Source organism: Saccopteryx bilineata, chromosome 2 (genome assembly GCF_036850765.1).
Source record: "Saccopteryx bilineata isolate mSacBil1 chromosome 2, mSacBil1_pri_phased_curated, whole genome shotgun sequence".
In the NCBI taxonomy this organism is placed as follows: Eukaryota; Metazoa; Chordata; class Mammalia; order Chiroptera; family Emballonuridae; genus Saccopteryx; species Saccopteryx bilineata.
This window is the reverse complement of record NC_089491.1, coordinates 371,677,333-371,705,027: the sequence shown is the minus strand read 5'-3', so window position 1 is coordinate 371,705,027 and position 27,695 is coordinate 371,677,333. Positions and strand designations below refer to the sequence as shown.

Below are 27,695 nucleotides of genomic sequence, written 5' to 3'. Positions count from 1 at the left end.
GGACTCCTGACCAGATCCATTCATTCAATACACATTTGCCGTCCTGCTCTTTACCATTAATCTTCTGCTCAGGGTGGGGGTGCGGAAATTAGGTGCCTGGAGAGCCCCTGTTTGTTTTCAGGAGCCCCAAAAAGGTTTACATGATCATCTGAAATAAATTTAGGGATCCCAGATTTCCCAAGATCTTAATTACATATTCCCCACTTCATTTACTGTTAATTAGTATCCTAGTGACAGAGGCAATGAGAAAACTATTACTTCCCTCCTCCTCCGGCAACAGTCTGGTATTTTCTTAAATCCAGGGTGAATGGGCGGCTTAGCACTGGTTTAGAAAGACCTGGTCTAGCTGTGTTTTCTTAAGGCTCAGCCTGTAGTTGTTTGGGCTTCTGTTTTATGTTAGGAACTAGGTAAGCCCGACCCTCACCGGGTGATATTGGGAGAGGATGATTACACCCAGTTCACAACTGAGGACGCTGAGGCTCAGAGAGCAAAGTAACTCACCCATGGTCATGCAGGATTTCCAAATTCTGAGCTTCCGCTCTTTCTGGGCTGGCGCAGTAGGGTGGGGAGGTTCAAGGTGTTTCACCTTTAGGGTTTGTGTTCTCAGACCAGGGGCTTTGTCCTGTCACTGAAAGTCCCTGAGCAGAGCTCGCACACTTTCTCTCCTCCCACCCCCCCCGCCCCCCAATTGCAGCTTTCCACGAGCTCCTTTCCAGAGCAGTCACTTGCTGAATAGGTTGCTAGTGGAAATGTGGTTTTCAAATTTGGGAAATCTCCATTAAGTCCTTTTATTTAAGGAGGATGTCATTATCGCGCCTCCCCCAGGACTATTACGGTTCTATTAGGCAAGGCCGCAGACTTCCTAGGTACTGTCTGGGGTCTGATTCCTGGGCAGGAAAATGTGAGACAGGAAGAAGGGGAGGGTGTAGGGGGGAGAAAGAACAGGGGATGGGGAGGGGGAAAGGAGAAAGAAGGAGGAGAAAGAATGAAAAAAACACAGGAGGGAAACAGAAAAGAGTAAGGAGGAGGGAAAGAGAGGCAGAGGGCATGCACCCTTTGGCTCCCCAAGGTGGTGAGGAGAGAGCTGAGACCCTGGTCTATGTGGCCACCTGCTAGTCTAGAGGGTTTCTGATTACACTGGAGGGGAACTGCCTTCCTTATTCCCCCTCTGAGCAGATGCGGGCTACCAAGGAGTCCAGCTGCCAGTCCAACCTCAGGCCTCCAGGTTCAGAATGGGTAGGGGCCGCTGTGAGGGCCAGGAGAGAGGAAGAGGATGCCTAGGGAGAGCCATCTGGACACTGGGTCTGAGCTCAGGACATTGGCCTTCCTGACCACTCTGGTGAACATACTGCTTTCTATTCGCTGCCCTTCTCTCTGGAAGGTGAGCTGCAAAAGAGCAGGAACTCCCCTTTCTGCTCTTTGCTGTCTCCAGGGTGCTGGGTATACAGGACCAGGCACATAGTAGGTGCTTAATTAGTGTTTGTGTAATGAATAATAAACAATGGATGAAGAAACAATTCTGCTGGTTCCCCATCTTCTCCCTTGTCACATTCAGAGCTGTCCTCTGGTTCCAATGGATCTTTTCTCTATTTTCAGCAAAGGCCGGTGATCCTTGCTGCCTTTAGATCACATGTGTGCACGTGCCCATATACACACCCACTCACCCACCCACACAAACACACACAGCCTGGGTAGGGTTTAGGGAGGGTCAGGAACCGCATGGCAAGTAGCTGACACTGGCTTGGCGAAATGAGGGGGAAAAAGCCTCTCCTGGGACCTGCTTGTTAGGGGGTTACCAGCCACAGGCTGGAAGTGGTTTTAACCTCAGGGCAGGAAGGTTGCTGCTTTGAGGACAAACATCCTGGCTGGGAAATCCCCTGGCCTGAGGGCTCTTCAGGGCCTGGCAGCCCCGCTCCATGCCATCCTGGCCTCTTTGAACCTTCCCCTGGCTCTGGGTTTGAGGCCAGTCCCCCTCCTGCCACCCCAGGAGCCCGTGTGAGAACTAGCCCTGTGTCCCCGGGGTGCCCTCCCTCCGAGCTCCTGTGCAGAAGTGATTAATGAGGCAGAGGAAGACTTTCTTCCCAGCTGTGTCAACATGCCCCTGCTGCCCCTCCCCTGCCGTCTGTGAAGTGGCCCTGCTAGCCATAGAAATGGCCTCCTCCATGCCTGTTCTCTCCCCACCTTCAGGGCCTGGGCCTCCCGCTGGCCCATCAGAGTCTGATGGTGATGGTGGTGGTGGTGGTGGTGATGATGATGATGATTTTATGATGCCTACAGCACTTGATATTTGCAGAGAGCAGTGCCCTCTTTCTTGGCTCCTCCTTCCAGCTGCTTGAGCCACAGGATCGGGTGTGGCTATCTTTGGGTCACAGAAAGCAATTGGGCTACAGTTGCTGTGGAGCTCATACCACCTCCTCTGTGAAGCCTTCCCTGATCACCCCAGCAGGCTTTGTGCATATCCCTGCCCTCCAGGCACTGCCGGGTATTGTCACTGTGTAGGGAGCACATCTGTTTCCCTCACTGCTTCCTTAAGGGAGGAGACTGTGTGTTCCTGTGGGTCTTATTCATCCTTGTACCCCCAGCCCTCTTCCTCCACATTCCTGTTCTCACAGCAGCCGAGGACGATGCTTGGCATGTCCTGTGATAAACACTTACGAAATGAACAAATGACCTGAAGATCTGGAATGACCTGGAATTCCAGGGCTCTGGTCCATCTGTGGTTCTGCAGACTGACTCCCTGGTGTTGCAGCTGGCTTAGACCTGCCCATGACCACACACACATCCTGCCACTGGCCCCAGCCCATCCCTGTGGGGTTCTCAGCAGTTGCCACGATAGTTGGTGGAGCAATCGTGAACTTGTGCTGCCTGTGAGTGGGGTGGGGGGCAGGAAGCCAAAGGCAGCCATGTGCTTTTTAAAAAAGAAGCTTTTTATTTTGGAATAATTTTATATTTATAGAAAAGTTGCAACAGTAATAAAAAGTCCCTGTACACCCTTTATCCAGTTTCCCTCGTGTTAACGTCTTGTATAACCAAGGTACTTTCATCCAAACTGAGATATTAACAGTGTGTCTTATTAGTAATTAACCTCCTGTCTTTATTTGTAGTCCACCAGTTTTTCCATTAATGTCCCTTCTCTGTTCCAGGATCTAATCCTGGATACCACATTGTAGTTGGCCCACATGGTTTTGAGAATGGTGTTTTATTTTAAAACGTGTGTAAGTGTTGCTTTCTTCTTCATAATCTATCTGCGTTGATTTTATGTGAGAACAAAGGTTCTTCCTGCCAAATATCCCAGTAAATGAGTGTCACCATGTTTGTTTCTTGCGATTTCTCAGGCTCTTCTGCACCTTGCTGCATGCCGGTGGGGAGTGAAGGACAGTCTTAGGTCATCTTCTGGATTCACAACATTCAAGTCTGCTGACTGTGGAGGTGGGGACGGGCACGGGTGGACTTGGGGGTCTTGTGTGAGGTGCCGCTGCCAAGACTGAACGGTTCCCTCCAGGGAGTTGAGGGAGAGCCGGGGCAGAAGTACGGGGCGGGGTGAGGGGGGGCCCGACCAGCTGCTTTGCGCTTCGTGGGCCGGAATTGGTTTTCTGCGTGACTCCCACCGGGTCGCGGTGCACAGTGAATCCCAGTATGAAGCAGAAACAAAAAGGGACCCAAGGGCATATGAAGAATAGTCCTGTCCCAAGAAGAACTCTGAGAGTGATCCAGCCTTCCACAGCTGGATCTCTTGTGGGGAGAGAAAATGAATTGGTTTAAAGGCTTGTCCAAAACAAAACTTTGGAATGACCAGTTAACGTCTACGTCTTCCAGCTCTAGAGTTATTATCCTCCCAGTACATAGTGAAAATAAAGCTCAGAGTTACCCAGGAAGCATTTGATCTTGTGGTTACAGAAAATCCATCCCCTCAATGTAGGAAAGAAGTGGCAGAAAAACAGAGAAAGTCCCTCTATGAAGCACTTAAGGAAAATGAGAAACTTCATAAAGAAACTGAACAAAGCAACATAAAATTGCCTGCCTGAAAAAGGAGAATAAAGAATTGGCAGAGGGTCCTGGCTGGGTAGCTCAGTAGGTTAGAGTGTCATCTGAATAAGCCAAGGTTGTGGGTTCGATCTGGGCACATACAAAACAAGAATCAACCAATTTGCCCTGGCTGGGTAGCTTGGTGGGTTGCAGTGTTATCCTGATATGGAAGGGTTGTAGGTCTGATCCCTGGTCACGGCACATACAGGAAAGATTCATGTTTCTGTCTTTCTCAAATCAGTAAATAAAAATTTAAAATAATTTAAAAAGAATCAACCAATGGAATCAACTAATGAATGCATAAATAAGTGAAACAACGAATCCATGTTTCTCTCTTTCCTTTCGTCTCTCTAAAACTATCAATAATCATAATAAAAAAAGAAGTAACAGAACAGTACAGCACACAGCAGAGGTCGCAGAGAGACTGAGGGGAGGACCTCTCTGGTTAACCTGAATCACTGCAGAGTCAGGAATTTGATTCTGAAGAGGAAACCGGCGAGGATTCTGCAGTGGCGGACTCAGAAGTCAGTGCATGTGCTGAAGACATTGTATCTTCCTCTACACATGCAAAACCCTATATATGAGACTCGTGAATATTTGACTCTAGAAATATACCAGCAAAGTTTACCTCCACTGTAGTTCTTTGTAGCAGAGCAAATAACTACCAGTATGTAATGCATATAACATCAAATTCCTGGTTTGAATTCTGAGACCCTATTATTGTGTTAAAATACAAATAAAGTGTATTTTTTAACCTATGGTGTTTTATGAAAATTGCATTTTCTCTGATGTCAGACACAACTTGTGCATATGATAAATAAACTTCAGTCTGCTATTGAAAAAAAAATCTGCTGACTGCATGTCTGATCTGAACAAGAAACAGTGATCGTTGAGCCTGCATAGGGCTGGGGACAGCAGAGGGGCTGTGAGTGTGTTTGGGGATCTCCGGGTGGTTGTCTGGGGTCTCTTGTGAGGCAGAGACATGATGTTTGAGCTCTGTGTAGGAGAACTGTTCTGGGCTCGCTGCTATTGGGCCTCAGTCTTTGTCTGCCTCCCCCACCCCTTCTTTCCTTGTGTGTGTCTATTTGCAGCATCACAGTTGGTCATGGTCTTGCTTATATTCCTGGTCAGCTGGTGGAATAATTAGAGTTAAATTTTCAATTAAAATGTTATCGGATGTGCTGTTAATATCAGAGGTGAACATTTTGCCTACTTTAGGGAAGACCCGGTCTTCCTGTGCAGCAGCTAAGGCTTTGGCGGTTCAGAGTGCCGGGGGAGAGTGAAGCCAGAATGCAGGCGGGTCACTGGGTCAGTTAAGGTCCCTGCTCTTTGGCCCCTCCACTGCACAGCGCCCCTTCTAGTGTGCGGGTCTCTGGCCAATGTCAGCTGATGCCATTTTCTGCACTTCTAGTTTCTAAATCTCTTTGCTCCAAGAGGTGGACAAGCTGGTGGGGCTGTGGGAGAATGTGGGAGGTAAGGTATTTGGAATTTGGCTTTGAAATTCTTCCTATTTTTGAAAAGATAGATAGCCAGTGACTTCTCCCTCTGCAGGCTGTCTGTTTGGGTAAGGAGCTGGGTGGAGATGGGAGGAGAGGGAGGAGGAGGCTACGATGGACAGTAGCTTAAGTGACCACACTCCTGGGTGGGCCTGAGAGTAGAGGTCCATGACACATCCTCAGGTTTCCACTCCAGGTCTCCAAGACCTCTCACTATTGGAAGAAAGAGGGCTGCAGAAATACAGCAGCAAGTTGGCAGGCGGGAGAACACTGGGCCCAGGGATCCCCTGACCCCACAGACACCAGGGCATTAAGAGGGAAACTTCTCTCATCTCTGGGTGGAGGGAGAACATGATGTGTGTAGAGAGCATGGGCATTCACCACTGATCTCCACTGTTTCCTTTATAATTATCTACTGCAAATCCACATTCTGATCTGTATGCAATAACTTCAGAGGTCCATAGTAGGTGGTCACTGCCTTAAAACCCCTTGAATGGTAGTTTGTTTAATTAAGTGATTAATTAATTTTTATTCAGTGAGAGGAGGGGAAGCAGAGAGACAGACTCCCTCATGTGTCCCAACCAGCAAGCCCAGTAGGGGGCGATGCTTTGCCCATCTGGGGCATTGCTCTGTTGCTCAGCAACAAAGCTCTTCTTAGTGCCTGAGGCAGAGGCCATGGAGCCATCCTCAGCACCTGAGGTCAACTCGCTCCAATCAAACCATGGCTGCAGGAGGGGAAGAGAGACAGAGAGTGAGAGATGCCTGGGCAGGGGGAGGGGTAGAGAAGCAGATGGGTGCTTCTGTGTGTCCTGATCAGGAATCGAACCCAGGACATTCACATGCCGGGCTGACACTCTACCATTGAGCAAACCGGTCAGGGCTTTTGAATGATAGTTTGAAATCTCATCATTTCCCACCCCTAATCATTCCTTCAGTTCAGACCTTATCAGCTGGTTTAGAGAGGAGCACAAGTTTATTGTGCTAGTTGGGCTTTGGGGTGCTTGTCTGCCCATCCCTCATGTCAGCCTCTGTAGGGAATGCCAGTTTAAATAGTGGAAATGTTCTGGGTCCCTGGGTCCCCAACCATTGCTCCCAATGATTGCAGCAGGGGTGGGCACTTAAAGACAGGCAATTATAGATTGGCGAGGGACCCAAGGCCTTACCTGAACCAGGAGCTGGGCCAATCAAATCCTTGTTTTGAATCTCAGCTGGGAAACAGAAGCTAGTTGTGGTAGCAGCTGGGATAGTAACTGGTGGGGATTCCATGAGGTTGAGGATAAAAAGCCAAAGCTTCATGCAAGCCAGAGTTAGAAGAGAGCTTAAAATAAGAGTGCAGGAAGCTGGTTGGCAGAGAGAAGACAATGGAACAGATGCCCAGAGAGAAACAGAGCCACTACAAGTCAGGGGCTAAATGCTGCATGCCACCTTCTCTGTGGCTTTTCCATTTGCATTCCAGTTCTGGACCCCTGGCTACATTATACCCTTGCCACAAACTCTGCTTTTCTTGCAGTGATTTAAGTGGGTCTCTCTTCATTGCAGATAGATGAGCCAGACCAGAGTATAGGTACATCTTGCCCACTCCTGGGAGCCAGGTTCCCTCCTTCCGGCATCCTTAAGATGACAAAATATTTATTCTGTAGCACTCTGAGCTGGGCCAAGGAATGTGTTTGTCATGCATAACTTGTACTATGCTTCTGGTGGATAATGGGTGAAACAGGTTTTGGGGGTCTGGTTGGGAACTCTAAGCATTACATGGGAAAATGAGTGTTGAATTTAAAACGGGTCTGCTATGGGCTAAATATTTGTGTGTCCTCAAATTCATGTTGAAATCCCAATCCCCAATTTGATGGTGTTTAGAGGTGGGGTCTTTGGGAGGTGATAAGGTCATGAAGGCAGTACCCTGATGATAGAATTAGTGTCCTTTTAAATGAGACCCCAGAGAGCTCCCTTGTCCTTTCTGTCATAGAAGGACATGGTGGAAGACAGACATTTATGAACCGGAAGTGGGTCCTTGCCAGACACCAAATCTGCTGACATCTCGATCTCACACTTGCCAGTCTCCTGAACTGTGAGATATAAATTTTTATTGTTGTTGTTTTTTCTTTCTTTTTTTTCTTTAGTTGGAAATGGGGAGGCAGTCAGACAGACTCCCGCATGCGCCCGACTGGGATCCACCCGGCATGCCCACCAAGGGGTGATGCTCTGCCCCTCTGGGGTGTTGCTCTGTTGCATCCAGAGTCATTCTAGCACCTGAGGCAGAGGCCACAGAGCCATCCTCAGTGCCCGGGCAAATTTTGCTCCAATGGAGCCTTGGCTGCGGGAGGGGAAGAGAGAGACAGAGAGGAAGGAGAGGGGGAGGGGTGGAGAAGCAGATGGGCACTTCTCCTGTGTGCCCTGGCCAGGAATCGAACCCAGGACTCCTGCATGCCAGGCCGATGCTCTACCACTGAGCCAACCAGCCAGGGCCTAAATTTCTATTGTTTATAAGCCACCTAGTCTATGACATTTTTGTCATAGCAGCCCAAACAAATGAAGACTGGGAACCTTGTCTGAGAAGTGCTAGTCCATCTGTATGGCACAATTCTATTCGTAAGGAAGTCAAGACTCTTCTGCTCTGCAAAACTTCCTCCTACCATCCCCTAAATACAGGGGGTCCTCGGGTTCCAACAGTCTTGATATATGGTGTTTTGAGTTTATGATGCTTACTCCCATAAAAACTTAAAAAAAATTGAAATATGAGTGTTTCAGCTTACTCATTTTTTCTGTTTCTATAATACAGTATATTTATGTCCTTTTCCTTTTTCTGTAGCTTAGTTGTGTTTTTATGTTCTAGATTATGATTTTACAACTGTGTTAGGATAGGTAAGTGACTTAGGTTAGGGTGTGTTTCAACTTACACCAAAATTCAGGTTATGTCACTGTCATAGGAATGGAACTATGTTGTAAACTGAGGCTACCCTGTAGTTGTCCTAAATCCCCGTATTTATTTCTAAGGAGCACACATCACTCCACATGGCAGTTGTTTTTCTATATCTGTCTGACTCTTACTAGGTTATAAGGACCTTGAGGCCAAAGAGCATGTCTGAGTCAACCAATGCCTGGCAGTGCCCGGCATATATAAGTATTCAGTGGATGTCTATCACTGAAGAAAGGAATGAATGAACAAACAATGGATGAACGGTTTTGGTCTGTGTGGGCTTAGCTCTTTCTAACCTGTGGCTATAAACTGTAGTGGTGGCTAGGGGTTGGGAATACATTTCTTATGTGTTGTTTGTTGCTGTCTCCCAAAGACAGTGCCCAGCACATGATATGAGCTCAGAGTGTTGGTGGATTAGGTATAGAAAAGGTTCTGGGTTTGGCTTGACTTAGATTTCTTTGAAACAAAAAAACAACACATGCACATTTTTCTCTCTATTTTGCAGATGAGGCAACTGAGCTTAGAGAGCTTGTACAACTTTTCCCAGGTGCGTGGTACCATTAGATTTTCCAAGGGACAGAGCACCAGGATCTGTGGGGCCCCTTGGTTCAGAGTGGCTGACCACATGGAGCCCTCAGTGTGCACAGATTCAGAGAGCTCTCAAGCCGAAATCACGAAGATGCGTTCTCTGCAGACGAGAGGTCTTTTCACCAGAGGTTTGTATTCCAGGACGGGGCCCTCTGGGGCAGGCCCGGGGCAGGGGGGTGGGCGCTGAGGAGAGTGGACGTACTTGCCACAGGCCCAAAATATAACGAGATACCAAAACAACAACAACAGAAAACCTCCTCAGGAATCAAGAGAAATAAAATTTAACTCAGTATTTTAAAAAAATTAGTAAACTATAGTCTAAGGGCAGTGTGCCTGTTTCTCTCTCTCTCTCTCTTTTTTTTTTTTTTTTAGAGAGGAGAGGGAGAGAGAGAGGAGAGACAGAGAGAGAGAAGGAGGGGGAGGAGCTGGAAGCATCAACTCCCATATGTGCCTTGACCAGGCAAGCCCAGGGTTTCGAACCGGCAACCTCAGCATCTCCAGGTCGACGCCCCATCTCACCGCGCCACCACAGGTCAGGCTCTTTTTTTTTTTTAAATAAAGTTTTATTGGAATCAGGGCTGAAATTAAGGTGAGGAAGATGAGGCAGGGCATTGAGTAATAAAGATCGGATCTTGTCTTTTTTGAAATGTTCCTATTTTGTTCATTTTGAATTTTTGCACTAATTTTTATTTAAACTGATCAATAAAATATTATTTATCTTGCTTTCTGAGTTTGGGGGACTCCCCTTAAATTTTGTACCCCAGGTAAGTACCTTACTGGTCTCAGGGCTTCCGTCAGTGTACCAGAACCACTGGGTTCCAAGAGGGGAAACTGTAGGTCAGTGCCAGGCCCCTGGGTTGTGGCTGACCAGTCTCAAACAGCTGTGTGAAGTAGCTGTGGGCCTGAATACTTTCTTTTTTTTTTTTTTTTTTTTTTTTTGTATTTTTCTGAAGCTGGAAACGGGGAGAGACAGTCAGACAGACTCCTGCATGCACCCGACCGGGATCCACCCGGCACGCCCACCAGGGGCGATGCTCTGTCCCTCCAGGGCATCACTCTGCCGCGACCAGAGCCACTCTAGCACCTGGGGCAGAGGCCAAGGAGCCATCCCCAGCGCCCGGGCCATCCTTGCTCCAATGGAGCCTTGGCTGCGGGAGGGGAAGAGAGAGACAGAGAGGAAGGGGGGGGTGGAGAAGCAAATGGGTGCTTCTCCTATGTGCCCTGGCCGGGAATCGAACCCGGGTCCCCCGCACGCCAGGCCGACGCTCTACCACTGAGCCAACCGGCCAGGGCCTGGACACTTTCTTTCCTTCAGGGATTGGGACATGAGGTTTTGCCCTGGGTTCTTTCAAAAGTTAAGTCTCTCCTTGCCCATTGATATTTCATTGTTGAACAGTGCCCATCAGCTCGCCCATGGGGGTAACAGAGTTGGGGTTCCAAATGTCTTCTAAACCCTGCCCTCCCTTCCATCCCCACTTCCCTGCCATATCAGCCCCTGTCTTGTCTTCTGACTAGTTCCTCTGCCTCCAGCCTCACCCCTTTGTGCCCCCACTGCCACAGTGCCACCAGCGTCACCTGCACAAAATGCACATCTGAACTCAGGGTTTTCCAAATAAACTCTTTAGTGCTCTTGACATAGTCCTACCGCTCTAAACAAACCCCCTCTGAGCCAGTCCAGCCAGTAGGTCCTATCTATGTCCCGGGCTCACCAGGCTCCTCGGGATGGGTGTGAGCTTGTCCCCTTTCCCACTTCTCTGTCTTTGCACACACAGTTCTGCCCCTGGGATGCCTTGTTCCCTCTCGTCTACCTTCTAAACCAGCTGAAGGGACCTCTCCTCTGTGCTTCATGACTCTCCTCTGCTTACCTTAGTTATCCCGTTTGTTCCTCTGCACTGTAGCCATTTACAGGGCTGTGCCCCCCGCCAAACTGTGAGCTCCAGGGTGGGCCATGCCTGTTTTCTATCCACTCCCAGAATGGGAACTGGCACAGAATAGGCCCTGAGTGAATGAATGCATGAATAGAAAAGACATAATCTTGTTTGTAGAATTTATCACACAGCAAGCTACTGAATAGACCCTAATTCCTGGCTTCATTCTAGAACTTATAGCATGGGATTGGAAGTGAGGGGTTCTTGGCACCCAGCACCAGGGAGGACAAATGAGAAGGCCATTTTGGGAGAGCTGGGCTACTCCAGAGGAGAAAATTAAAACTAAATTGAATTAATTAGTGTTCACATTTAACTCTGCAGTTGAGTGTGCTAAAATCTGATTAAACAAACAACAAGGAAGATAGAATCACTTTGCTATCTTTTTTTTTTTCTTTTTTTAAGAGAAAAGAGAAAATGAGGGAGATGTTGATTTAAGATAGGACCCAGGCCTGGGGGCCAAGGGAAACCTAGTGAAGGCTCCTGTTGTTTGGGGTCGGAGGTCGCAAGAACAGCCGCTGCCTGGGGATCAAGCTCAAGGTTCTGGAGTGATGGAAAAACCTGGCCTGATGCTATTCCTCAGCGGACCCTTAACTCGCTAACAGGAGCCAGCTGAGCGAATGCAAACAGAGGCGCTGTAACCGGCCCAGATCCCGGCTTCCTCTGAAATTTCCAGGCCTCTTTTTTCCTGTCGGATTCCAGACAGATGAAATTTTCCTGGCCCCAGCCCTGTTCCTGGCAGCATCTCCCCTCTGAATCACCATAAATCAGGGCTGGGGGTGAGCAGTGGGATTTTCCTGATTGACAAGTGGCTGCCCTGGTAAAATGGGGGCTCCATTTCCTAGGCTAAAAATAGCCCTGGGGTGCTTACCTAAGCCCTCCCCATCCCAAGTCCCTAGTAGATATCTGCTTTGGATTTAAAATATTCATATCTGTCTGTGATTATTATTTCATCAAGAAGGGCTGTGGACGTGCAGCTGTGAGCCTCTGGGGGCCCACAGTGGTCGTAAGCGACACCATTGTGCGCGGGATCACATCAGGGGCCTGTGCATTCCTCAAAGCCTTCATCATCCACGAAGCCCCCAATTAATTTCAATACAAACACCGGATTTGGCCTCCCCCGTGCCTCTGCAGCCATAACACATGAGGTCATGCCGTTTGGTTAACCAAAGGGGTTTCAGGGACGATGTAGGGGTGCTTCCAGGCCCTTGGAGTATCTGTCCTGCATGGCTGCTCAGAAGGGGTTGTTTACTGCTTGGGGTCCCCCGCACACCTCAACGCTCTTGTCCACCTTCTATTTGAAATTCTGAAATCTTTTATTTACTTTTGTCTCTCTCCCCAGCTCCTCTAGCCTAATCTCCAGTCACTGGGCTGCCAACCCACTGCTGCTGTAGTTCTTTGAGAATACCCAGACGCCCTCCTCCTCCCTGCTCTTGCATACACAGCTTCATCTACCTGGACGGCTCTGCACCTCTTCATCTGGCTCCTTGTTCTTGAAGATTTGCTGCAGAGTTTTTTTCTCCCAAAAATGTTCTCTATCACTCCATTCAGGATTAAGTACTACTCTCTCTTCTGCATTCCTATAGTCCATTGATTCTCAAACATGAGCCTGCATCGGAATTATCTGGGGGATTTGCTAGGCCCTCCCCCAGTTTCCCAATCAATAAATCTGGAGCAGTATCTCCAGGGAGCTTCAAATGAGTTCCCTGGAGATATTGATGCTACTCTATGTCCCCTTCACACACCCCCCACTCCCCATGACCACCTCCATTGATAAGAATTTAACCGCTTATCCTTCTGGGTTGCAATGACTTGTTTATTTGTCCTTTCCTTCTCCTTCTACTTAGAGGGCTGGGACTGTCTTTTTTATCTCTATATCTCAGTGCCTAGCACGGTGCATGGTATAGTGAAGTGGTCCACTGGAGGTTTGTTGATTGAATGAATTGTGGATATCAAACTGACTTGCTGGTTGCAAAGCTCAATTGAAGGGAGGAGAGCAGCAGGCAGAGCCTGCCCTTGGCCTGTCTGCTATCTTCTAGACAGGGGCTGCTGGACAGGAGGGCTGGTTACTGGGGCTCTCAGGGTCACAAGTGGGGATCACCCCAATCAGGGTGAATGAGTGCAGCCCCCTCTCCCTGGAGGTCTCCCAGAAAGCCTGAAGGAGGACCATGAGTTAGCTGCCAGCCAGAGATGCCAGAAGTAGAAATGGGGAGTCAGGATTTCACCTGGATTTTCACCTTCTGAATCCTATGAATACCAGATGACGAAAGGATACTGGGGACCCTGTTCCTTCTTGTGAGCCAGGTCAAAATCTCAGCTACCTTACCTGTGACCTTATGCTCCAGCCACACGTTTGGGCCAGATCTCACCCCTGCCCTAAATAATGAGGATGCTTCCTATGTCTTAATCATTTCTGCAACTGCTCCTTCCCCTTCCACACTTAGAACTATACTTTCTATAGTTTCTTACAGGCACCATTTCTTTCATACCTCCATACTTTTGCTCATGTCATTGCCTCCGCTCAGCACTTCCCTTGTTTCTTCTTTGCTGGTTAATATCCAACAAATCCCTTCAAGGCCAAGTTCAATGTGGCCACCTCTGTGTAGGTTAGAATCTCATTGGCTTCCCTGGGCTCCCAGATGGGAAGTCTCATTCATTTCTCTACCTCTGTTCTCTGGCCCGGTTTGCAGTGGGCACTCAGCCAGGGTGTTTTCTGCTGGGTTGCACCTGCTCATCTTGGAGTATTGTTGGTGAGGGAATCGGCTTGGGGCACCACTCATACTTTAATTACCAGGGCTGCTTGGCTGAGCAGGGGTTCCCTCCCCCCACCCCCATTCCAGGGTGACCCTGTCGAGTCACATGCTCAGCTAAAAGGGATAACAGGTTGGGATGGAGGGGAACAGTGCGCAGGGGCTGGTATGGCTCAGAGAGTAGGGAATCCTGAGTCCAGTGGGAGAGCTGGAAGCCTAATCTGCCTCTTACCACCTGGGCCAACTTAAGGTATCTGTTGTCATTGAGTCTCAGTCTTTTATTCTGTAAAATGGGGTAATAACTCTTACTTCTAAGGCCATTGTAAGGAATAAAGAGGATAATGTATGTTGGGCTTCAGGCACAGGCCTTGGCATGGCTGCCTCCCCCTCTTTACCAGAGCTTCAGAACGGGACCCTTAGGCTTTCTCTAAGTTCCAGAAGCAGTCAACTTTCTGCAGGCCCCTCCCCCTTTAGTTTCGTATGGTAACAGTGGACAGCATCTGAGAGGGGGCGTCCATCAAGGCTGGAAGCAAGCTGTTTTGCTCAGGCTAATTTCAGCTGGAAAACCAGGCCTCAGACAGGAGGGAGGAAAAATTATTAAAGGATTAAATCCAGAATAATCCTATAAGCCCCAGGAGGCTCAGAAAGCAATAAGCCACAGACTTAAATCTGATCTGTGAAGTCACAGGGGCGGGATCAGCATCTGAAGGCTGGGAGTGGGTTTTATCGTAAGCGGTCAGATAGTTTCTAAAAGGTGGCCTCATTTTCGCTGCTCGGACAGCCCTCCCCCTCCCGCCCTCATCTGGTCATGGTTTTTAATAACAATGAGTGAGCTGCAGAACTGGAGGAACTTTAGCTACAATTCCATAAAAATAAAAATTTAATTAAAATATACAAGTTGTGAAATTCCATCCTTGTAAAGCGAGATGTCTTGGGACTCTGCCGTGAGCAGATCCCGTTCACCGGCCCCAAGTTGACACTGGCTTCCCCTTGGACCCTGATAGATGACATGCAGCCTGGACATGCATGGCCTGCTGAGCGAGGAGGTGTTTTCCAGCCCCTCCTCCACAACTGTCTTCGGGATAGAGGAGATCCCCAGTGTCCTGCCCACAAAGGCCAGGAAAGCCACTGGCCTAGGGTGGGGGGTGTTTTACAGGACGAGAGCCAGGCCCCTGTGTGTGGGCTGTGGAAGGGGCTGAGTACTCTGAGGTTTGGGGGCAGAAAGTATGGTTTTCACATTTTCTCAGGCACAGAGAACAGCACAGACCTGGCCCCTGGAGCCTGGGAGTCTACAGTCTCGTTCTGATGATGTCACCACTAGTTGGACTACTTGAGCAACTCACTACTTTTTTGTGAGCCTCAGTTTCCCCATCTGTGAAGTTAGTTGTTTAGGCTAGATCAGAGATTTTGCAAAGTGTACATTGAGGAGTCTTTTTTTATATATATAAATTTTATTTATTGATTTCAGAGAGAGAGAGAAAGGAAGAGAGAGCGACAGAAATATCAACCCCTTTCTGTATGTGCCCTGACTAGGAATCGAACCAGCAACCTTTATGTGTTGGAAACAATGTTCTAACCTATGGAGCTATCCAGCCAGGGCCATTGAGGATTCTTAAGGATTAAGGCTTCCCCTCCCTTTCGCCACCTCCTCTACCTCCTTTTGTCTGCTTTCTTGTAAGAGTTTTGTTGAACAGAAGGTGCTGAAGCTGAAAATGAAAGCCTCTCAGGACAGCTCTGGTGGGAACAGCGTGCGAACTGTCTCATGGGGTCTGACTCAAGCTTCTATCCGGCAGCTCTAGTCTAGAGGACCCCTCCTGTTCCCCCTTCCCCTCCCAACACCTTCTTTTTTTTATGCTGTTTTCTGAGTTATGAACTCTTTGAGAAGTAGATAAAAATGAGCAACCCTCTCTCCAGAAAAATACACATAGAAAAAAATATATGTACATATTATGAAAATATAACTATTTTAGCATCTGATTCATTTGGAAAGAAAATGCCTTTGTTTGGGAAAATTCCATGAGGAGGCCATAGGTGCCAGGCTGGAAGTGAAAGGTGGGGGCAGAACAAAGGAAGGACTAACTTGCTCTGCACCAGGGTGGGTTCAGTTTGCCATCCTCTCCTCATCCTGCAGGTCCTGCCCTCATTCTGCTCTTGGTTGACTTCTACGAGCAGATTAGCACCTCCCATCACTTCAATAGCAAAATACATGTTGCAGACTTGGCTGAAGGCGTGAGGACCAGCCGGGTAGAGTAGATGGAAACCTTGCCTGTACTTAGTCTTTGGTAGCAAACGATTAAAACTCAACTCAAATTTCTTAAAACAACAACAACAACAACTCCCCCCCACCCAGGAAAAATGGACCACCTATCTCCCTTGACTGGGAAATTGATAGTGGAGTCACAACCCCACAGAGTTGTAGAACTCAAGGGGACACCATTCAGAGTGTGGCCATTTTCTCATTGGCTCAAGTGGATCCAGGGTCTCAAAGAACACCTTCCTTCTTGTCCCCCTATCTCTCTTGACTTGGCTTTTCTTGGTCTTGGTTTTATTCTCTTTCCTGGAGGGAGGCCTCTTCTGCATGGTTAGGACGATGTCCCCAACAGCCCCAGGTCTGCCTTACACCATCAGCTCAGGCACCCAGTCTCTGGGAGCTGGTATACTGTCTGGATTGGGCCAGGCCTAGGTCAGGTGCTAACCCCAGGGGCTGGTAGCCTGGGATATTGTACACAGCAACACTTCCAGAAACATGAAACTGGGTAAAAGCAATTTTCTATTTTTTACCAGTTGGTGAAAGAGACACTAGGCAGGTAAAAAACAAATGCACACACAAATACAACATCAAAACAAAACGAATGTCTACTCTACCTTACTGATCCTCAAATCTTTAGCTCAGTCTGCAGTATGAAGCGATCATAGTGTGAGTAATTTTGCATGTGAGTTTTGAAGTCACAGAGAGGGGCTGATTTCCATGCCTGGGCCAATCCAGAGCATAAGAGTAGTAGTAGCTACAGCAGGGGTCCCCAAACTACGGGCCAGCGGGCCACATGCGGCCCCCTGAGGCTATTTATCCAGCCCCCCCCCCCGCCGCACTTCCGGAAGGGGCACCTCTTTCATTGGTGGTCAGTGAGAGGAGCATAGTTCCCATTGAAATACTGGTCAGTTGGTTGATTTAAATTTACTTGTTCTTTATTTTAAATATTGTATTTGTTCCCGTTTTGTTTTTTTTACTTTAAAATAAGATCTGTGCAGTATGCATAGGGATTTGTTCATAGTTTTTTTTTATAGTCTGGCCCTCCAATGGTCTGAGGGACAGTGAACTGGCCCCCTGTGTAAAAAGTTTGGGGACCCCTGAGCTACAGGGTGGTGAGGTGATCTTCAAGCTGAACCAATTTGTAAGACAGTAGAGTCAGGTTCCAAAATCCCCGGAGGGGCTGTGAAGGGTACACGTAGGATAGGGTGGGCACTGATTTGATTGAAACTCAAAGGATCAGGTGTCTTAGTGGACATAAGGATTATACTCACAAAATAGTGCACACAATTCTGGGGAACTCGGGATCCCTGAAACCCATCCAGTGGAGAGCCCCACCTTGGACCTTGCCTACCTCCTTCTCTGGCCTTTCCTTTCTTTCTCCACATTCACTCGTGTGCTTCCTCTCCCGCAGCGGATTCCAAGGCTGAGGCCCCAACCCTGATACTCAGCTCCCTCTAACAGCTGCGAGATGTAACACATATGCCTCCATGGGAGTTTTCTGGACTGTTCTCAAAGGACTACTGGGCAAGGCTGCTTTCTGCGTTTGTATCAATTTTCCTCCCTCTCAAGATGAGGTAGCAATCCCAAGAGACAAGAAGTCCTGTTGCTTCCACCGCTCCTGACCCAGCTGCTGAGAACCCATCCTTCCTGATGATGTCATCTCTGGCACATGGGCCTCGGCTGGCTAGATGTGCAGCTGCGGGTCACCCACTGCAGGCAGCTCCTAGCAGGGGGGCTGCCACAACTTGGTCCCGGGCCTCATGAGGGATTTATAGCTACCTGTTTTTTGGAACCTGATAACTGCAGAAAGGGTTGGAGAAAGAATTTTGAATTTGTCCCAAAGAAATAATTCTAAAGAAGAGAAAGGTGATAGGTTAGGAAGGTGTCCATTGGTATGGTAGTGACACTAATCAGCAAAACCTCAAAGTCTGGTAATACAAAGAACCAGCATTCGCCCTACACGTGGCCTGTTACTCTACCTGGTAGGCACTTGCCCGGTTTACACAATGAGCAGGAGGCAGCGCTGAGCTTTAAGCCTGAGTTTTCCAATTACCATCTACAACCCTCACCCCTTCCATCTGCTTTTACCACTTGCTTCACACAAGTTAGGTGAAATAGGGATGCCTCCAATTGATTGCTGGCTTACTTTCTGCTGGGCGCTGTACCCAACATGCCATATATGCACTCTCATCAAATCTTCCCCCAACCCTGTGAGGAGGATGCTATTGGAAAGACGAGGACATTGAGGCTCAGAGTGGGTATGTGATTTGCCCAGAGCCCTAGGTGTACTTTTTGGTGGGGTCATATTTTTATCACTTGTCTGCTGAGCAGCATTTCTAGGAGACCGAGCCTTTCCTCCAGTGCTACAGCACCTAACCTCAGCGGCGGCGGCGGCTGTTGGGAGAGTGCAGTGACTGTGCTCCATGGCTGTTTCTGAAGCACCTCCTGGGGTCTAACACTCACTCGGACCAGGCTGCAGGTTTCTGGATGGCTGGGAGGGTTGTGGGTGGGGGCTGGGAGCCAAAGGAAGCAAAGGAGAGCTGAGCTGGATGTCCATCTGCACAGCCCGGTGCTGGGCTTACTTACCCCTCCCATCCCCCCACCCGGCCAGTGGCTCTGTGACTGAGCTATGGCCAATCCACTGAAGCAGAAAAGCCACAGTACAGTTCAATGACAGCTCTTTGAGGAAGCTACTGCTCTTCCCTCCTCTGTTCTTTGTCTTGGGCTGGAATGTGGGGTCACCTGGATGACAAGACCCTAAGGCTGTGATGGCGAACCTATGACATGCGTGTCAGCACTGACATGCGTAGCCATTTTCGATGAAATGCGGCCGCATACCAGAGAAGTATGGGGCCGCATGCCGAGAAGGACGTTTCATCCTTGGCTCCTGCATGGCCAGGTGCCGTAGCCGAGGATAAAACATTTGCTGTAGTATAGACACTCTGTGCCAGAGGTCTGTAGGCCAAAACAACAGAACTCCGGCACAGAGCGTCTAGTTCTGGGACTTCTGGTTAGGCTGCTAGGGGATCTTTGACCTCACTTCCAGCCGGCGGAGCAGGGAGCAGTGGAATTCCACAGGGGACGCATCTCTGGGGGCCCTGTGATCGCCATTACCAGCAACCACATAACCACAGCAACCATCATCCAACCTACTGTTCTGGGGTGTCATGGATTTCTAATTGACCATCATTACCGAAATAAGTGAGGGGGAGGCTGGGAGAGGTGAGGGCCTGTGCTATGGGTGCTGTTTCCCACCATTAGAAATAGCGGCAGCCATCTTAATTTACATAAGATGCAACTTGCAGAATTTCAAGACAGCATCTGGGCTCAGGTGTTTGTCGACTTGAAGTCAAAGCTTGAGAATCTGGAAAGGTGCCGCTTGGAGAATCAAGAGGAGTGCCACTACAAACAGGAAATTTGGAGTGCCTGGAACCGATTACCAGACACTTTTAGCACCCTGAAAAATATAGCAATGGCTTTACTCACAATTTTTCCCTCTACGTACTTTTGTGAGACCTTATTCTCGCGTTAAATAATATCAAAACCAACCAAAGAAACAGATTGACAGATGAAGTTAGTAGTGCTTGCTTGGGCTTTAAGTGTACAAAATACCAACCTTCAATTGAAGATTTAGCCAATAAAATTCAGCAACAAAAAAGTCACTAATAGGCAGGTTAGTTAAAGAATTCCTCCTCCCCCTCACTTATCTTAGTTCATGGCACCCCACACAAGTTAAATAATATCAAGACCAACAAAAAGAAACCGACTGACAGATGAACAAAGAAGTCACTAAGCAGATAAGTTAAATAATTAGTTTTTGGTTTATTAAATACAGTTATATATTACAATTATACATTTTTTGTTTTTTAAACTATAAATATTGAGAAATTATGGTTTTTTTTTCTCGAAGTGACATACCACCCGAGTTATGCTTGGTTTTTGGGAAAATTTGGACACATCAAGCTCAAAAAATTGCCCATCACTGCCCTAAAGAATGACAAGACAACACAACGGCAGGAATCTGGGAGTCCAGACAAGCTCTTGGAGTTTTCCCTGGTTTCTTATCTAGCCCTTGTCCACAGCATAAGAGAAAAAGTGAACTCCTTCCTCTGCTGGACTTCTGTTTGTTACAGCATCCTAGCTCATGCTTTAACCCAGACAAGGTCACTAGCTTGCTGTACAATTATTATCCCTCATTCCTGCCCCTAAAGGCCTCTGGTCTGCCCTTTGTTCCTCATTCACCAAAGTTGGGACCTAAATTCCTTTTCTTAATTTTCCTTAGCACAACGAAGACAGCATGGATAAAAAATAACAAATAAATAAATAAATAAATAAAAAGATTTCATGAGTCACAAAGAGACAAACAGAAGTCAAAAGAGAAATAAAATGCGGGAAGCTAAGCATAAACCGGTTCAGTTTATCATGGAGATACCTCACCCCACTACAGCCATGTCCAGGGCAGGCCAATTGGGGTGTTTGCCCATGGAGCTGGAAATTTAGAGGATGTGAGATTTGAAAGATAATTCTAGAAAGCGATAACATTATAAATGTTGCAAAACTTACATACTGATAGCACATGTACTCTTTGAGCCACACAGAAACAGAGGGATTTGGCTCTTCCATAGGAAGCTTCCAGAAGTCCATTGTTAATAACACCCGCTTCATGATTCATAGATGGAAAATCAAAGTTGGCTTGCGGGTGTTTCAGGCCCTGGCCTGAGCGGCCAAAGTGCCAGTTAGAGCCTCTGTGTCCTACCACAGGTGACTCATTCCTCACCTCACCTTTCAGAATTTCCAACTGGTACAACTTTGTGGCCACTTTATGGAGTTTCTTGCTCCCTAACCCGCTGACTGCTTCTGTCCAACTAGCATCATCTTGTTTCCTGCCCTCTCTGGCCTGGGCTCTTGGCCACACCATTTTTTTTTTTTTTTTGGCCAAAACCAGGGAGGTTTTCTCTAGTTCCCTGAAACCCCTATTATTATTATTATTATTCTTCTTCTTCTTCTTCTTCTTCTTCTTCTTCTTCTTCTTCTTCTTCTTCTTCTTCTCCTCCTCCTCCTCCTCCTCCTCCTTCTTCTTCTTCTCCTCCTCCTCCTCCTCCTCCTCCTCCTCCTCCTCCTTCTTCTTCCTCTTCTTCTTCTTCTTTATTTTTTTGTGTTTTTCCAAAGTGAGAAGTGGGGGGGGGGTGCGGCAGACAGACTTCCACATGCACCTGACCGGGATCCACCCGGCATGCCCACCGGGGGAGATGCTTTGCCCCTCTGGGGTATTGCTCCATTGCAACCAGAGCCATTCTAGCGCCTGAGGCGGAGGCCATGGAGGCGGTGGCCATGGAGCCATCCTCAGTGCCTGGGCCAACTTTGCACCAATGGAGCCTTGGCTATGGGAGGGGAAAAGAGAGAGAGGAAGAAGAGGGGGAAGGGTAAAGAAGCAGATGGGCGCTTCTCCTGTGTGCCCTGACTGGGAATTGAACCCAGGACCTCCACATGCCAGGCTGACGCTCTGCCGCTGCACCAACCGGCCAGGGTCTGTAACCCCTCTTCTTAATTCTAGGTTCAGTTCAAAGTGACTTGTGTTACCCGTAGGCCATTCCAGGACTCTGGTGATGACTACAACAAATAATCTGTGACCCCATATTTCCCAGAATCCTGTGGGAATTTGACATTTCTAAATCTCAAAATCTCACAACTGCTTCAATATACAATATCTTTTACTTCCACAGGAAGGAAGGAAATACTAAATTAACATCTACTGTGCCCTAGGTATTTTCCCATTTGCTTTTTTTTTTTTTTTTTTTTTTACAGAGGTAGAGATAGACAGGGACAGACAGACAGGAACGGAGAGAGATGAGAAGCATCAATCATCAGTTTCTTGTTGCGCGTTGCGACTTCTTAGTTGTTTCATTGATTGCTTTCTCACATGTGCCTTGACCGTGGGCCTTCAGCAGACCGAGTAACCCCTTGCAGGAGCCAGCGACCTTGGGTCCAAGCTGGTGAGCTCTTTGCTCAAGCCAGATGAGCCTGCGCTCAAGCTGGCGACCTCGGGGTCTCGAACCTGGGTCCTTCCGCATCCCAGTCCCACGCTCTATCCACTGCGCCACCACCTGGTCAGGCCTCATTTGCTTTTTAATCTAGCTGTAAGATCATATGATAACAGATGAGACAGCAGAGCCCAGAGAGGTGAAGGCCCGTGTCCAACACCATGCAGCCAGGAAATGGTAGGGCTGGGATTTGAACTGAGATCTCTCATATTCTGAAGCCTGGGCTCTTTCCTTCACACAGTCTCTAAACAAGAACATACACAGACACTCAAGGATTTTGAGGAGGAATATTTGGTCAGAGATGCAAGAAGATAGAAAGATCAAATGGGAGTGGGCTCAGATAATGGAGAAGTGAGATGATGGAGAAGAAAGGTGACAGACAGACAGATTGATGGAGGAGGGAGGTGATGGGAGGGTCAAAGGGTTTTGCTTTGACAAGGGATTTGAGATTCCAAGCCTGGAGCTTTTTTTCCACACTGTGCCTTGCTGGAAACACCTCACATCCCCACATGTGATGAGCTCACTCTTCTGTTGGCACTGACTCGCCTCTCATCTTGGCCCTGGCTGGGACCCACCAGCATTTCTGCAGGAGGAATAAGCAATAACAGGAATCTCATTTTTCTCCCTAAAATAATACCTCTCTGTTCTGCCAGCAAGCAGAGAGCCGTTCCTGCCAGCAGTCCTGTGGGGAGCCTGTTCCCTATCCGGTCCGGCAGGATTAGTCTGATGCCAGCTTCCCAGGAGCCCTCCCCGCAGGCAAGGCAGCCCTCCGGTGACCTTGAGCTCCTTGAGATCCCTGAAGTCGTCCTTAGCCCCTGTAGGTCACTCACCTCCATGTCCCCATCCCAGGCTCTCCAGGGCAAAGGGACTCTGCTTTCACCAGTGTGGGCCACAGGCTCCTGTAGCTGGCGACTTCCTTGGCATCTCTCTGGGACCTCAGCAATTTCCTACGAGGAAAAGCTCATTGGAAAAACCATTTTGAACAGGAAGAATTTAATTTTTCTGCAACAGGCTTTTCCCCCTTAAAAGAAAAAAAAAAGCCCTCATTTACCTAAAGATCTGAACTCCTGGAAATTTCTTCCCTATGCACACATTACCCACTTCCTGGCTGCAGAGATGGAAGGACTCAGAGAATTCAGAGGATATTAAACAGATTCATAATGGACCCAGCAGTATAAACATGTCTCAAGTGCAGACAGAAATGCCACAAGTTCCTATTTGGTTTAATGTAAAACATACACCCGTTGTGTCTGTGTTCCCATTTTACAAATAAACAAGGTGAGGAGATGGACTCTGAAATTGTCCCTGGGGAGCCAGGTACCTTCGTTCCTTGCAATTTCCAGGCTTCTCCTGCCCACAAACAACTCGGAAAAGAACGCTTAATGTAGCTTTGCAGACCCCTGCCAAAAGGCAGAGCAAATGGGAGAGGCCAGCCAAATGGTCTGCAGCCATTCCCACCCTTTGCAGTGGTTCCCACCCTTAGGGGCTCCAGGCCTCTAAGAGGGCATCAGCAGCAGGAGGGTCCAGGCATCAGGAGCCCTGGGTTCAAATCCCGCCTCTGCCCCCACTGCCAGCAGGCTGTGTGGTCCCAGGCACCTTGTGGCACCTCCCTGCCCCAGCTGCGTTCCTTCATCTGTGAAATGGGGCGACGATCCCAGGCCTGCGTATCTCACCAGGTGATGGCAAGTACCCCATGAGACAGGTAGGTCCCTGTCTTTTGTTAAGATGATGTAAGTGATCTCAGGACCTCAGGCCATTTTCTCATTTTAATTCAAAAATCAGTATTTCCTACCACTGAGTCTTTTAGACCCAGAGGCGAAGGAACATGTCACTGTCTAAACATGTTGAGGCAGGATCACTGACTCAAGCATCAAAATGACTAATTTGGCCCCATACCTACATAGTTCAGTGTGGGGAAAATCCGTGGATCGACCAGTGGGTTCAAGCACAGCGCTGCAGGACAGAGAAGGCTAATGGATGACGCAGTGGAGGATGGACGCGTAGCCAGCCTGTCGGGGCCCTGATGTGTGACACAGGGCAAATTCCCCAAGACTCCTATGTCCCAGCTTCTTCATCAGCCAAATGGAGAATAGATAATAGAAGGCTCCTCAACGGGACCTGGGAAGATGACATGATGTCATATGTGTGCAGTGCTTCGCACAGCGTCGGGCCCCACAAGTGCTCTGCAAGTGTCAGATTATCTACTTGAATCTTCACCACCACTCTGTGAGGAATACATCTTCATCCCCACTTAACAGGTGAGTAAATTGAGGCTGAGAGAGGGAGGGGACTTTGCCTGAGGTCTGACAGCTGGTAGCGGGGATTAGCAGAGATGCTGTTAGGTCTGGGATTTTGGAGTCCATGTCCTTAGTCCCTGAATGCTCACCATCCCTTCAGCCAGGCCCAGGAGCCTGATTCCTGACCCCCGGCCTGGACTCCAGCCCTCTCGGCATTGCTCCCTGTGGCTTCTTCCCCTTTACTGCAGGCTCACCAGAGCCTCGGTGTGCTGTCTCCCGGGTGTGGAAAGTGGGACAGGATGGCTTTGAGCCTAGCCTAGGGCCTGAATCTCCTGTCCAGGTGGGCGTCTCCACGTCTCTCCAAGTGTCGGTACCATTTTTCATTGTGCTTGGTGAGTGCTCAGAGCTCTTTTTTCCCTCCAGGTTCTTGGCCATGCTCTGATCTAAGGCTCTAAGGAGTCTCTGTTTTCAGACAGTAAATTACAAGTCTCTAAGTCTTCCAGAGATGTGGGAAGGGAGATGCTTAGCAGCACTGAGGCCTGAAGAGGCCTTGAACCTTTCCCAAGAGTTCCTGGCATCCAGGTTCATCTGTCCCCAAAGGCATCCACTCTCCCATTTCTCTGACTGGCTGGTTTGTAAATGAGCCCCAAATTCTTCACAAGGAAAATTGAAAAGAGAGGAGAATTAGAGAGAGAGAGAGAGTGTGTGAGTGAGAAAAGAATTACCCAAAACAATCCTTCTACTCACCATCACTTTAGACTCTGGAACAAAAGGGGGCCCCTGATCTGAGTGCTTAGCTTTCTCCAACTGTATCCCTCTCCATGGGGCAAGCAGTGTGTGGGGCCACGGGGATGAGCCACGGCCCCATGGAGCCAGCACCCCTTGCTTACCATGCTGGGCATACCTGGGACCCAGGAATTTCCAAGCCTTCTTTCAGGATCTGCACTGGCCTCTTTTCCAAACCCATCCTACCCAGATGCCCCAGCCAGTGCACCTCTAAGTCTACAGCTATCTGCGACATGTGCATGCGTATGTGCATGTGTGTGTGTGTGTTAGCTGTTAGGGCTGGGCTATCCTTGTGTGTCTGCACCAAAGCCCTTGCTATGAGCACTAGAGCCGGTGGTAAGAAGCGAAGGGGGTAATAAGCGGTGGGTGCAAGGGCCAGAGGCCAGCTTCCCAATGTCATAGTGTTCTGTGTTGAACTCCAAGGAGTCCAGGAACTCCGAATTCCAACCTGGCCTTCCACATTGTTATTATAGAGTATTTGTCAAGGTTGGAAGGTAAAACACATTTAAAAGTTAAACTTGATTTTTAGCTCCTAAGTGTTTAGATACATGCAAGTGAACCTCTATTCTTGTCCTAGGCCCCACGACTGTTAGGAATAAGCCTGGTTTCCAAAGCCTCTCCTTCCCCTCACTGACATGATCTTGTCTAGTCATCGCAGTGATCCTATGAGCTGGATCTGATATTTTCCACTTACAGGTGAAGACTCTGAGGCTCAGGGAGATTAAGACTCTTGTCTGTACCAGCGTAGCTGGGAAGTGGCAGACCTTGGACATGAAATTAAACCCTCCAACCTCTTGTTTGGCTTGTCCAACTCCCTGAACCCCCCTTCCTGCTAGGGGGAGCCCCTTCTTCCTTAGGAGGTCGTGACTTGCTCCTCTGGAGATGCCCAGGCCCAGTGGTCAGCCGGGCTGAAGGGGCACACATAGGTTGGGAATGTAATAGGACCGACTCACCCCAGCAGAGGAGGCTCTAAACGAGTCAACCAAGAAGAGTGTCTACTTAGAAGAAATATGAGAACCTTGTCGCCTGTCAGATTGGTGGTTCCAGACAGCTTCTATTTCAAAACCATAACCTCATCAAGCTTCCCCCTGCCCCCCTAAAGGCTCCCCTCTCCCAACAAACTCAGAGTTTTCCATTGTAGAGAAGGGAAGAAATGCGGCTCTAATCCCCTTTGTTCCATGATTTCATCTCCTTCTCTTTCTTCCCCAGGGACCCCAGGCAAACAGTCGGAGGAGGGAAGGTGGGGCGGGAGGCGAGCCAGCACTGTTTTCATGGTCGGGGGTGGGGATTTCGCCCTGGGCTTTGGGAGCTGGAAGGGATAACCTATCCCCTTTGCAGGCAGCCAACAAGAGCTGGAGAGCTGGGAGACTTCATGAGGCCACTCTCCTCATCTCCTGGCCCCTGCCCACATCTCTACGCCCCACTGATTTCACCTCCTCGACTGTGTCCCCAGTGATCCATCGCGAATACGCAGGCTGCCTGAACGCGGGCCCCATCATTTCTCATGGGATTTGCCGCAGCTGCCTAAGTGGTCTTCCAGACTCCGGTCCTGTCTGCCTTGGGCCCATCCTCCACTCAGCTGCCCAACTGGGCCACCAGGTCATCCATCAGTGGCTCTGTGTCACTCGCAGGATAAAGCCAGAGCTCCCATCTGGTGCTCAAGGCCTTCCTGCCCTCTCCTTGCCTCCTCTCCAACCTCAGCTGTCACAGCGTCTGCTTGGCACTGCGCTATGCAGCTACCCTGCACTCCTTGGGGTGCTATTCTTCACTCTTACTCCTCCAAGAAGCCTTCACATATTTTCTCTCTCTCTCTGTCTGGACCAACCACTTCTCATAAGGGCTCCAATAGTCCTTTGTGCTTATCTCTATCACATACTTACTGCTTTTAAAAAAAATCATCCACTTATTTCTCACCCACTAAGGTCCTGAAGGAGGGACCTTCTCCATATGTTTACCTTTTGTTTTCCCAGGCTAACGAAGTTCTTGGTCAATCAGCCCTCTGCTCCGTCCCCCATGCTTTAGGCAAGCCGAGTACTCCTAACCCCTTGGTCTCTCGCTTCCCTTCTCCCAGTCCTTCCTGCTGTCGGACCCAACCCCATTCCTGAGCCCTTCTTTTCTCCCACTGCATGCACGTCAACCTTTGCTTCCTCCCAACCAAAATCCCACTGAAACAACAGATTTTTTAAAAAGCATAAACCCATAAGAATGAGGAGACCAGGAGAAGAAACAATACACGACAGAAGAAAACTTGGGTAGACGGCAGCCATGGGGAAGGCTGAGGACCAATCAGATTTTCACTGCTCACATTTTGGGAATGGTGGCACTGGGGACCTCTGGAGTCTCTGGGGAGGTGGGTGAGTGCTCAAGTAAGGCAGATTGGTTGGACATAAGCAGTGGTGGGAATCAGCCAGTTTGCACTGGTTCGGCGGAAACTGATACCTAATTTTTTTGTTGAGTTCAGCGAACCAGTTGTTAAAATGGCTCTTGTCATCAGGGTCCTCTCTAAGGTGGCCACCTGGGCAGCTGCCCAACATAGAAATCACAAATTTACATTCCTTACTCTTTGTTAACGTTCATCTGTGCAACAAAGTATTCTAAGGGCCTGCAGTAATGTTCATTTCATCCATAGGTAAAAAAAAATTGATGTAACTATGCTTGTAATATTTATTTATTCATTT

At 48.6% G+C, this 27,695-nt stretch overlaps 1 pseudogene; it reads left to right on the top strand.

The window, feature by feature from the left end:
• The first annotated feature begins 1,176 nt into the window (after nucleotides 1–1,176).
• LOC136324977 (geminin-like) lies at nucleotides 1,177–4,610 on the top strand (annotated as a pseudogene).
• Nucleotides 4,611–27,695: the final 23,085 nt, after the last annotated feature.